Source organism: Abramis brama (assembly GCF_963993115.1).
Source record: "Abramis brama genome assembly, chromosome: 22".
NCBI classification, from domain to species: Eukaryota; Metazoa; Chordata; class Actinopteri; order Cypriniformes; family Leuciscidae; genus Abramis; species Abramis brama.
Window position 1 is genome coordinate 14,987,195 of NC_139984.1, and position 13,021 is coordinate 15,000,215.

Sequence of the window (13,021 nt, forward strand, 5' to 3'; positions counted from 1 at the left end):
CAGTCGCCCTGTCCCATGTGCAGAAAAACACCCCCAAAGCATGATGCTACCACCCCCATGCTTCACAGTAGGGATGGTGTTCTTGGGATGGTACTCATCATTCTTCTTCCTCCAAACACGTTTAGTGGAATTATGACCAAAAAGTTATATTTTGGTCTCATCTGACCACATGACTTTCTCCCATGACTCCTCTGGATCATCCCAATGGTCATTGGCAAACTTAAGACGGGCCTTGACATGTGCTGGTTTAAGCAGGGGAACCTTCCGTGCCATGCATGATTTCAAACCATGACGTCTTAGTGTATTACCAACAGTAACCTTGGAAACGGTGGTCCCAGCTCTTTTCAGGTCATTGACCAGCTCCTCCCGTGTAGTTCTGGGCTGATTTCTCACCTTTCTTAGGATCATTGAGACCCCACGAGGTGAAAAATCATATATTGTGATTTCTGGATTTTTTTTTTTTGATTATGTCTCTCACAGTGGACATGCACCTACGATGACAATTTCAGACCCCTCCATGATTTCCAAGTGGGAGAACTTGCAAAATAGCAGGGTGTTCAAATACTTATTTTCCTCACTGTACCATGGGTTGGTATACATACATTTGTAAAATGTTAAAAACGTTAAAACACAATGAAAAAGTTTAAATTGCATTTTCTAAAAGTTATCAAAAATGTGTTAGTGTTAAAATGACATCAGACATGTATCAAAGATAGTATCAAAAATAGTCTTACGTTTTACAGTCAGTTGTTAAAGAAGAACAAAACTCTTAAGTCAAAAGTTAGAATGAGACACTGGGATGCTGCGAGGGGCCACCCACAGACTCCACCCACCTAACACGCCCCTCCTCAAGCTGATGAAGAGGTTTTAGGAAAACAAATTCCTTACGCAGCTCCGCGAAAACACGTCCGTACACTTCTATGTCATGAGTTAGAATGAGCTCTGAACGCTGTGCAGCGCCTCGCACAGACTCCACCCACCTAACACGCCCTCCCCCTCAAAAGCTGATGAAGAGCCGCCCCATCAGACACCAGAAGTTGATTTAAATTAATGGTAGATAGCTTAACAAAATAATGTTGAAACATAATAATTGTTTTTAACAAATAACATTGTCACAGGAGAAATTCTATTTAATTTTCAGACCAAAGACTTTCATGTCTCACCCTCTGCAACACACACACACAGTGAAAATACAATTACAGATATCAAGAATTATAGTTTTTACTAGTTGAAATTCAATTGTTGATATCAAGAATTAGCATTTTAACTAGTGAAAATAGTATTACAGATATCTAGAAATTACAGGTAAGAATTAGCCTGGCGTCAGACTTCGTCTCATTGAGACGTGGTCTGGGAACCACATGTTCATTTTCTCGTATTTGAGGCGTGGTTTACGAATGCCCAGAGCCGTTTATTGGGCGCTACGAATGTCTATCAAATGCGCCTGTACGTAGCTCATAGCCAATCGTTTCAATTATACCAGATGACGTATGTAGAGCGACAGAAATTCCACGAGGAAGAAGACGATGGGTCAGAGATTTATGTGTACACGATGGCGTTCAGCGACTATTGCCGTTTGTGCAAGACAAACATGAGGGTAGAAGGTATATCCATAGATATAAACAAACGCTCCTTAAAAGTTTAAAAACGCTTTTCTTAAAGTTTTCTTAAAAGATAAAAACGCTTCTTAAAAGTTTAAAATGCATTGTTTTGAATGTTTTTTTCACCATTTTCGAACATTTACAGTTCAAAAACACATTCACATTCCTATACAGTCATAAATACCTCAGGATGGGGGATAGTGGGGGTGATAAACAGATGGTCGGAACAGGTGTCCACAACAGGTGTCCAGTCCGAAGTTGGGAGGGACGGGTTAGGGTGATTGGGAGGGGGTAAAGACTTTTTAGTGTACAGTCCGAAAGTGGGAGGGGGTTATGAAATTTATGGGGGTAATAAATCATTCAAAAGTGACACATTGTCCCCTACATTCTCTCTTGCATCACAATGGTTCCGTCAAAGCCCTTCAACAACAAGACCGACACACATTCTTAATTTAACACTATAGCAAAGAAAAGGATTTATCTCATATCCCACCGGAATTTTTCCCATTAACTCAGAATGGAATACATCATTTTTAATTTGAAATAACAGCAGTTAATTCAATTTCTACAGCAGATCTCATCATTTGTGTACTGATATAATTAAATGATTGTGATGAAATGATGTGACTGTAACACTGACCTAATGCCTGCCTATAATTTAATAATTGATTAATTTCTTCCTCTCTATTTCAACCAATTGTATTATGAAAATATGAGCACAAATTTCCATCTATTGAAGCAGTGAACTATGTGTTATTTTAATATAGGTTGTTCCAGGACTGTGTAGTAATCATCATGTTCATTTGTATTATAATCCAATAATTTAAACATCACAGGTTTCTTTTGTACACTTGTTATCACTGAAGACGCCTGTGTCTCAATCCATCCAGACAGTTCTGTGACTCAAATAACTGAGACAACTAAAAGACCACTGGTCCTCATGTGGACCCTGTGTTGTTTCATTTTCCTTAGGAAAACCCAATGTATCACTGAAAAATTTAGAGTGACATTTAAACAGCCCCACTGCTTGAATCTGACATTTTCAATTTTGGAAGCAAAAAAATTTAGCATGAAATCACAGTCGAAGAGGGACATCTCAACATTCCTTTTGACTGTGAGAGCCCTTGAAGTACACATCAAAACAAAATGAACCCTTTTAGATAATGTTAGCCAACAGCCAAATTACAATTTACTGTATGCACTGGTTCACCATCCAATCAATTCCCAATGGATTCAGAAGTCGGTCAAGTCCCACCCACAAAACTCATATTATGTGAGTAAAGAGTGTTGCAAGCATTAACTTTACATGAGATATGGACAAAGAACATGGTCTGTGTACTGAATTGGTTATATATGTGCTTAATGTGACCTGAAGAGTTCAACCATGTTTATCCATCAGTATCTGTGTGCAGTGTGATGTATCAGGGGTTCATATATGTGTCGTACCAAGAGCTGCCAGAGCAGGGCAGTTGAATACATGAACAGCCTTCGCTTTACTAACTTGCTTTTAATTCCATTTGCTATATGTCCATGAGTATGTGTATGTAACATTCAACATTCATGAATTTATCAACAAATTATGAATGAGGAATAGTCAAGTAGAGTCAAGTCACCTTCATTTATATAGCGCTTTTAACAATATAGATTGTTTCAAAGCAGCTTTTCAGTGATAATAGGAAATTAAAATAACAGAGATTGTTTTGGCTTTACAGCAGCTCTAGAATAGTTATTGTCCAGCTAAAGTTAGTTTTGATTGATTCACTTCTGTTGCAAAGGTCATTAGTTATTAACTTAGGGGCCGCTTACACAACACCGTTCTAACTGAAACCCCTTAAAGGAACATTCCACCGCTGGAAAGATGAATGTGTATTTAAAATAGGTCATTTATGTAGAAGAAATGTGAAATTATTTTTGAATTTGGAGCTTTCTAGACTGAGAAAAGCCAGAAAATGTATTTTAGCTTTCTTCGTCCATGTTTTCAGCAGGTTTCTGCTGGTGAAATCAAACGTACTCGCACTGATCTGTGATAGGTCTGTTAGCGCATTAGGTCCAACCCCCTATGGGCGGGTTTGAAAGGGTGGGAACTAGTGCTTGTAGTCTTAACAGAAATCCCCCCCTCTTACACTTCCTCCTACAATGACGCAAAATGACGATGACGCAAAATGACGAGGAAGTGTAAAGAGGTAAATACAGATTTCTCTCGTCTCAGGGGAAAATGAGAAAATGTTGCACGACCATTCAATAGTATGACTGGGTTTCTAACATTGCAAAGCTTAATGCAAATGGGTGGAGTGTTCCTTTAATGTGTTCTGGCTGCTCATTTGGACAACAACAGTGCCTGGTGGCTCGAGAATACAAACCTTGAAATAGGTTCCAAGGTGCAAGCATTGAATATTTTTGAAAAGCATTATCATCAGCTACTACACATTTAATCTATAGGTATGCGTCAGGGACGTGCAGAGGGTTCATCAGGGGCAGGTGCTCAAATGTAAAAAAGGGGCATATACTGTATGTATATATATATATATATATATATATATATATATATATTATACTTATATACTTATTAATACTACTAATATATATATATATATATATATATATATATATATAGTAGTATTAATAAGTATATAAGTATAATAGTATACAAGTAGCCTACCGGCCAAAAGTTTAGACACTACTATTTATAATGTTTTTGAAAGAAGCCTTTTATGCTCATCAAGGCTGCATTTATTTGATCTAAAATACAGAAAAAAACAGTAATATTGTTACAGAAATATTACTACAATTTGAAATAATTGTTTTCTATTATAATATACTTATAATCTTTGATACTTTTTTCGGGATTCTTAAAAAAAAGAACAGCATCTTATAAATACACTACCGTTCAAAAGCTTGGGGTCAGTAATTTTCTTTCTTTCTTTCTTTCTTTTCTTTTCTTTTTTTTCTTTTTTTTTGAAGAAATTAATACTTTTATTCAGCAAGATTGTGCTAAATTGATTTAAAAAAAGTGACAGTAAAGACTTAAGTTGTTCTATTTAACTTTTTTTTCATCAATGAATCCTGAAAAAAGTATCACAGGTTCAATAAAAAAACTGTTTCCAACATTGATAATAAATCAGCATATTAGAATGATTCTGAAGAATCATGTGACACTAAAGACTGGAGTTATGTCTGTTGAAAATCCAGCTTTGCATCACAGAAATAAATGATTTTTTAAAATATATTATATTATAGTATATTAAAATAGAAAACTATTATTTTAAATTGTAATCATTTTTTCTGTATTTTTGATCAAATAAATGCAGGCTTGATGCGCATAAGAGACTTTACAAAAAAAAGAGACTTAAAAAAACCCCATTAAAATAGTAGTATCCAAATTTTTGACCAGTAGTACTGTATTATTATACTATTGCTGCATAATTATCTATGCTAGCATTATTAACGGTGTATCAATATACATAGACAAAATACAAGTGACTTGAATACTACTTAGCCTACCATTAATGCTACTTTTGGTGCTGGTTTTGTTCAGTGCTTTGTAGTCAGTTGTAACGGATGTGCAAGAATCATGATTCTGTTTTTCCCTGCAAACTCCAGAAGCCTTGTCATTATAAATTTTGGCCAAACTTTTAACGTTTGACCTGTAAATGTAACTCATAGCCCTAGAGCCGCTAGGTCTGCGCTGTGTGGCAACTTTTACAGCTCTTCCGACACTTAATGGCATCTCAGAGACCTCCCAGAACCTGAAACCAACATTCTTCTTCCCCTGTGGGGAGCTGCAAAGAGACCCACAGAGAGATAACGAAACTTTCTCCTGCTACGTGACATCACACACACACAAACGTTTCTTTACACTCATCATGTAAGTCATTACTAAGATGTATTTGATAGGTTTGGGCGTTGCATAGCTGGTTAGCCCTTTCATGCCATAGTTATGATTTTCTGATTTGTAACTTGGAAGTGTTTCTCCTAAGTAATGTTCTCAAATAGAAACATGGTCTTGTAACCTGACCCCCCTGCTATAGGATAACACTTTACAACACCCCCGGGAGACTGAGTCACCATCCCACACACACATACACACACACACACACACACACACCTTTGTGTGTAACTTAGGATAGAAATATCCCTTTAACGTATGTACACTCCAATATGCATGTATGATTAGTTGTTTCTTTATAATAGAGGTGTAGTTTTCTAATGTGTAATCTTGAATCAAAAGTATTTTAGTTTTGAGAATGTCACCAACGTTCTCTGGCAATTCCAATTAATTTAATCCAATTAAATTAATCAAAACTTTAAATGTGCGTAATTCTGCATATGAATGTAACTTTATGTTTCTTCTACCTTTACCTGCCATTCTTGGTATCTGTTTAACTGTCTCGTTCTGACTAAACCAACCGTACATAGGAGATTACAGTAAAATGTATTGTTCTGTGTGTACAATCTTTCTAGGTAGAAATGAGGAATTTTATACCATCATAAACTATGCAAATAAGTTCTCCTGACAAGACAAAGAATAGCTTTTCCTGCTCGAGATACTCTAAGATGATTGGTTCACGTACGCGAAGCAGGCGTGAGCCCATCCTCTCCATAAGAGACTGACACAGAACTTTCTCTGAAGCACTTTTTGTGAGAAGATCCATGGCTCCCGTTTAGGGAGCGTTCTCCGTTTCTCTTTTCTTTTCTTGAAGTCTTTTCTTTATTTTCGTCTTCGGACTCTACCTACGTTCAGTGAAGTGAACGTAGCCGGTAACGTCAACTCAAAGAAAAAGACTCTTTTGAAATTCCCGCGCACGCTTCTCCTGAAGGACACACGCACGAGCACTGCGTCTGAGAGAATTTCCGGTTCCAGGGCTCTTTAGGGAGCTTTCATCTCCGTTTTCTTTTCTTTACTAAGTTTTATTTTCATATTCGCCTCTCCCTCCACAAGGGAGATGAACTCTGAATCATTTATTTGGTAACTTCACGTTCGGTGAACCTTTAAAACTTCGCGCGAGTCTGCTCGCACCGGAAGACACGAAAGAACGCACAGATCCAAAAGGACGACCCACGCACGCTCGTCTTTCGCAAATACAAAGAGAACCATACGCAAGTTTTGATTTGATTTGATTGATGTGATTTCTTGTTGTCTCTCTCAAGGTTACATTGCCTGTGATTTTTGCCATGCTGAGATCATCTCGGTGATCTCTCTCATCCTGACCTTTAGTTTCACTTTCTCTCGTTCATTCCTCTCCTTCTCTCTCATTTTTCTCTTCCTCTCTCATCCTATTTTAATTCGTGTTTGTAATGTTTTTCGTTTTGTTTGTTTCGGTTGTATATACATGTATTCCTTAATTCGATGTATTATTAGTTCAATTATTAAAATCCAATATGTAGCCTATTCCTGATTGGTTCTGTCTGTCTGCTCGTATTACAAAGTCAATGAGATGCTGATCCTAGCTACAAGCTTTTATTATTTACTACGTTGAGTAGTTTAATTTTATAAACACAGGAAAATTAATGTTCACGGCCAGAAAGTTAATATTTCTTGGAGTTTATAAGAAGTGATAACTTTATTGAGAAGTTGATAAGTTAAACTTACGGCCGTTTTGCTGGACAAACAGCTGTTTGATAATTACATTAATTTCCATTAAGGGTTCTCATAATCGATCTGAAATAAGATTATTGATATATGAATGAGGAATTATAATTTGTTGTGATTGATTATTCATATATTCATATAATCGATCTATTTTCAACTTCGATAATTTAATGTAACTGTAATATGCAATATATTAATCATATTCATGATTAATTATTAAAATTCCCTATAGATCATTTGAGCTAATGTTAACGTACTACCCAGTGCGGTTACACAGTTAACATCCATTGTTTCAACGACGCAGATTCAGATCGCTTCATAAATGTAAATTCGTCTAACCATGTAATTTTCAAACGATTTATGAATGACCAGAAAATTACCGCTTATTACTTCATATTGTCCAATTAAATTTTAACTTGTTGTGTCAGATAATGATTGGTCGGTGTATTATATATGGCAAACAGGCTTCATGTAATATTTTAAAATATGTGATATGTTGATTTTTAATTGAATCGACACACAACCTTTTATTATTGAAAAAAAAAGTTTCAAAATTGCCGTCGAGCCATAATAGGCCTACTCACTGAAAGAACCATATTTGTCTCGAGAGCATCTGTTCCCGAGCAGACTGTGGAATACCTATACGTTTACACCAGTGCATTTTCATTTTAAAACGCATAACTTTTGCTATGGTTATGCCTGCCGTCTGTAACGGTCACCAGCTGGAGTGCCTTTTAGAGCCACCAGAGGGCACTCCACACCGGACTTATTATATTCACTCACAGACTACATTTCCCATCCTGCATCTACCTGGACTGATTACTTCATACACCTGCACTGCATTATACACCTGCACTGTTTCTGATTACAGTCACACCTGATCCTAATTCTATGGACTATTTATGTCACACACATTCTCACCCCAGTGCGAAGTCTTGTTTTACTGTTGTGAACTTTTCTGAGCATTTATTCCTGTGACTGTCTGTTTGTATTTTTGACCTTGCCCGTTTCTGGATTTTTCCCTGTCTGCTGCCTGCCTACGTTACCTCTGCTTTGATCTCTGACTCTGATTGTTTGCTGCCTGCCCTGATCTTCTGCCTGGTATTATACTACGATTTAGTCCTGTCTTCACTGCTGTATCTGCTGGTTCTGACCATTGCCTGTTTGACCACTCTTATTAATAAATCAAGCTGCAAATGGATCCCTCTGAGTCTTCCTATTCACAACAGAAGACTTCGCCACACCCAGATCCAGCAGCAATGACAAACATGGACCCAGTAACTAAACTCTGCTCCATCTTCCAGGATGGTCGCCCCATAGAGGACTATGTGGGTGAGTTTGTGGCTTGTTGCCACCTGGCCCCACTGGACGACAGGGAACTCAAGGATTGTTTTTGGATGGGACTGGATCAGGACGTGAGTTTTTATTTGCCCGAGGTTGACCCCAGATGGACTCTGGCTCAATATATAGATTTTGTTTTGCTATTTTGTGGGTCTCCCTTCATAGTGGGCGAGGTTGAGCCCGCACCTCACGTCGCTTCTGCTGATCTAGAGACTGTTCACGTCGCTTCTGCTGATCCAGAGACTGTTCACGTCGCTTCTGCTGATCCAGAGACTGTTCACGTCGCTTCTGCTGATCCAGAGACTGTTCACGTCGCTTCTGCTGATCCAGAGACTGTTCACGTCGCTTCTGCTGATCCAGAGACTGTTCACGTCGCTTCTGCTGATCTAGAGACTGTTCACGTCGCTTCTGCCGAGCCCGAGCCAGAGCTTCACGTCAGTCCTGCCGAGCCAGAGCTTCACGTCAGTCCTGCCGAGCCAGAGCTTCACGTCAGTCCTGCCGAGCCAGAGCTTCACGTCAGTCCTGCCGAGCCAGAGCTTCACGTCAGTCCTGCCGAGCCAGAGCTTCACGTCAGTCCTGCCGAGCCAGAGCTTCACGTCAGTCCTGCCGAGCCAGAGCCAGAGCTTCACGTCAGTCCTGCCGAGCCAGAGCTTCACGTCACGTCTGCCCGTCCAGAGTCTCGTCTCGCCGAGACTGAAATTGTTCCTGAGCCTGAATCTGGTACTGATCCTGAGCCTGAATCTGTTCCTCTTCCTGCGCCTGTGTCTTCGGACAAGATGGCCGACTCCACGCCTGTGTCCTCGGACAAGATGGCCGACTCCACGCCTGTGTCCTCGGACAAGATGGCCGACTCCACGCCTGTGTCCTCGGACAAGATGGCCGACTCCACGCCTGTGTCCTCGGACAAGATGGCCGACTCCACGCCTGTGTCCTCGGACAAGATGGCCGACTCCACGCCTGTGTCCTCGGACAAGATGGCCGACTCCACGCCTGTGTCCTCGGACAAGATGGCCGACTCCACGCCTGTGTCCTCGGACAAGATGGCCGACTCCACGCCTGTGTCCTCGGACAAGATGGCCGACTCCACGCCTGTGTCCTCGGACAAGATGGCCGACTCCACGCCTGTGTCCTCGGACAAGATGGCCGACTCCACGCCTGTGTCCTCGGACAAGATGGCCGACTCCACGCCTGTGTCTTCGGACAAGATGGTCGACTCCACGCCTGTGTCTTCGGACAAGATGGCCGACTCCACGCCTGTGTCTTCGGACAAGATGGCCGACTCCACGCCTGTGTCTTCGGACAAGATGGCCGACTCCACGCCTGTGTCTTCGGACAAGATGGCCGACTCCACGCCTGTGTCTTCGGACAAGATGGCCGACTCCACGCCTGTGTCTTCGGACAAGATGGCCACCGCATCCCCTGAGCCCGTTCCTGTTCCTGTTCTTGAGCCCGTTCATATTCCTGAAGGGTCGTCTCCGCCTGAAGGGCCGCCTGCTCCGCCCTGGCCGCCTGCTCCGCCCTGGCCGCCTGCTCCGCCCTGGCCGCCTGCTCCGCCCTGGCCGCCTGCTCCGCCCTGGCCGCCTGCACAGCCTGCTCAACCCTGGCCTTCTGTATTACCGCAGTCTCAAGGTCCTCTTCCGCTCCACGGACCTGGCCCTCCATCCCGCCCCCGGATCCGCCTCCGGGCCACCTCCCACCTGGACAGTTTGAGCGTCTGGAAGCCGCTCTTTGGGGAGGGGCTATGTAACGGTCACCAGCTGGAGTGCCTTTTAGAGCCACCAGAGGGCACTCCACACCGGACTTATTATATTCACTCACAGACTACATTTCCCATCCTGCATCTACCTGGACTGATTACTTCATACACCTGCACTGCATTATACACCTGCACTGTTTCTGATTACAGTCACACCTGATCCTCATTCTATGGACTATTTATGTCACACACATTCTCACCCCAGTGCGAAGTCTTGTTTTACTGTTGTGAACTTTTCTGAGCATTTATTCCTGTGACTGTCTGTTTGTATTTTTGACCTTGCCCGTTTCTGGATTTTTCCCTGTCTGCTGCCTGCCTACGTTACCTCTGCTTTGATCTCTGACTCTGATTGTTTGCTGCCTGCCCTGATCTTCTGCCTGGTATTATACTACGATTTAGTCCTGTCTTCACTGCTGTATCTGTTGGTTCTGACCATTGCCTGTTTGACCACTCTTATTAATAAATCAAGCTGCAAATGGATCCCTCTGAGTCTTCCTATTCACAACACCGTCCACACACTCCGGAGTTTTCGACCCTCGAAAAAGGAGACTGACCCCTTCAGTCAGTTCCGAAGTAAGACAGTCACATGCTAGTGACGCAACCCATAGCAACGCGTTATGGCAACGACACCTCAGACTGACAGAAACGTAAAAATAAACGTGAATTTAGGCTACTTTAGTTTTGTACACGTTGTCATGTTAATTATAATCAAATGCATTTTGTTTTATTGACCACAATATTATCATTGATATTTGTTTGAGAAGGGCACTTTAATTTTGAAAAAAGGCAGGGGCTCGAGCACCCAACAACAACTTGTACGTGTTGGAAGATTTATTCTGGGAATACAACATTTGATGAGCTCTTCTCAGAAGTCCATTCTCCACTCTCTACTAAAACCAAAGAACAGCACGGCTTGAGCAAAATAGTTACTTAATGGGGCAATTTACCGCTGGCAAAATGGGCTTTCAATATTATTATTTTTTTTAATGACACTGTAAATTACCTCCTATTTACGGCAGCCACACATGGCTCAGTGAGCTAAATGTGGCTATACCGTGTAACAAAGTTTGATCAGATCAGTTCAGAATCAGATAGGCGTAAACCAGGATAATCCAAAGAGAGTGAATTTTATTAATCAAATATCAAAAATTGGGGTACAAATTACAAGTCTGTGAATAAAGAAAAAAAATTGAAGAAAAGAATATTTACAAACTTTCACTCAGTGCACACTTTTTCTAACAAAGAACAAAGTAAATTTGCTTTAAACAGCACAAACGCAACCTCAGCTTAACTCACTGACCCCCTTCCTTCCCAAAGGCTGAGAAGGTCTGTCTTAAATACTCTAAATTCCCACCAGAATAGTAACTGGACAAAACCAACTCTTTACTCAGATAGTGTGAGAGAAAAAAAAGAAAAAAAAAACCTTAATCTCTTGATTACAGAAGAAATGAAGCTTCAGCGTAAGTTCTGCCAGGAAGACTTAACTACTACGCCACTTATTATCTTCACATCTATCCAATCATGTCCTTATACTTGCTGTATAAAAGATTGGTACTTACACATGTTTGAGTTTGCAGATGCTGTGACAATCACCTCCACCCTCCCCACCATCACCAGGATGGTCCTGTCTATACTTTCCTGTATACTTTGTATAAACTGTCATGGTTGGCTGTAGTAAATGGTAAAGCTAATGAGGACAAGGAATCCTTTAATACAAAACCCAACAGGAACACATAGGAGAATGAAACACAACCAACATGATGTTTAGCACTCACGACAAATAATCCAGAACAAGGAATGAACTGAAACTGAGGGCTTAAATACAGGGCAAACAAAGGAGTTGATGAGTTAATTCACGACGGACAGGTGAAGTAGATGAACCAATTAAAAAACACATTATTATTTGAACATTGCCTTAAACACTTTTGCATTCTTCTAATTTATAACAGCCATAAAATGTTCAACCAATCTTTCAAGTTAGCTCTTGAACTCTCTTGCTGTTGTCTCTTGCTTTCTAAAAACATGCTCGAAGCGAGGCTCGAACAACTGCAGCATGGTTCTCGTGCATTCTGTCTTAGAAGTAAAAACCTGTTATGCCTCATTGTCAGAAGTTGTGAATGATACTCTAATTCCGAACCGTAACACTTTTTTGGGACCCTTCCGTTGGGGTACCTAGCACAGTCCGGTACTAAAGGGTGATGGGTGATGTCCTGTTGTGAAAACTGGGTCAAAGGAAAACAGCCAAACAGAAAGTGAACACAATGAAAACAAAAACAGAACATAACCCTGACATAAACTATATAAAATTGCAATTATAAAAAAATTGTGTGTAATACTGTGACATCTGCTAGACTAGAGCATGCCATCATGCATACTGTTAACTGTTAAATCCAGTCATTTACAGTTTTGTTAAATTAACAAAAGGTCCTAGTTTCAATTAATTTTCCTTTTAGTGTGATCTTGCCTTATAAATAGAGATAAGAGCCCTGCTTATTTAATGGCTTTAATGGGGTTGTTAATATGCTTGTCTAGATTAGCCCCAATCTTCAAGTCTAACTAGAAGGAAGAACGGATACATGACATTTTTTAAGCAAGACTGTCAGCAAACACTATACATTTTTTTCAAATTACTGAACTCGTCTTCCTAGAATGTCCCTTTCATTAAAAAAAAACGCACTCGAACGGTAAGGCTTGAACCAAAATACCTCATAATTTCCCTGCTGCATGTGGCAT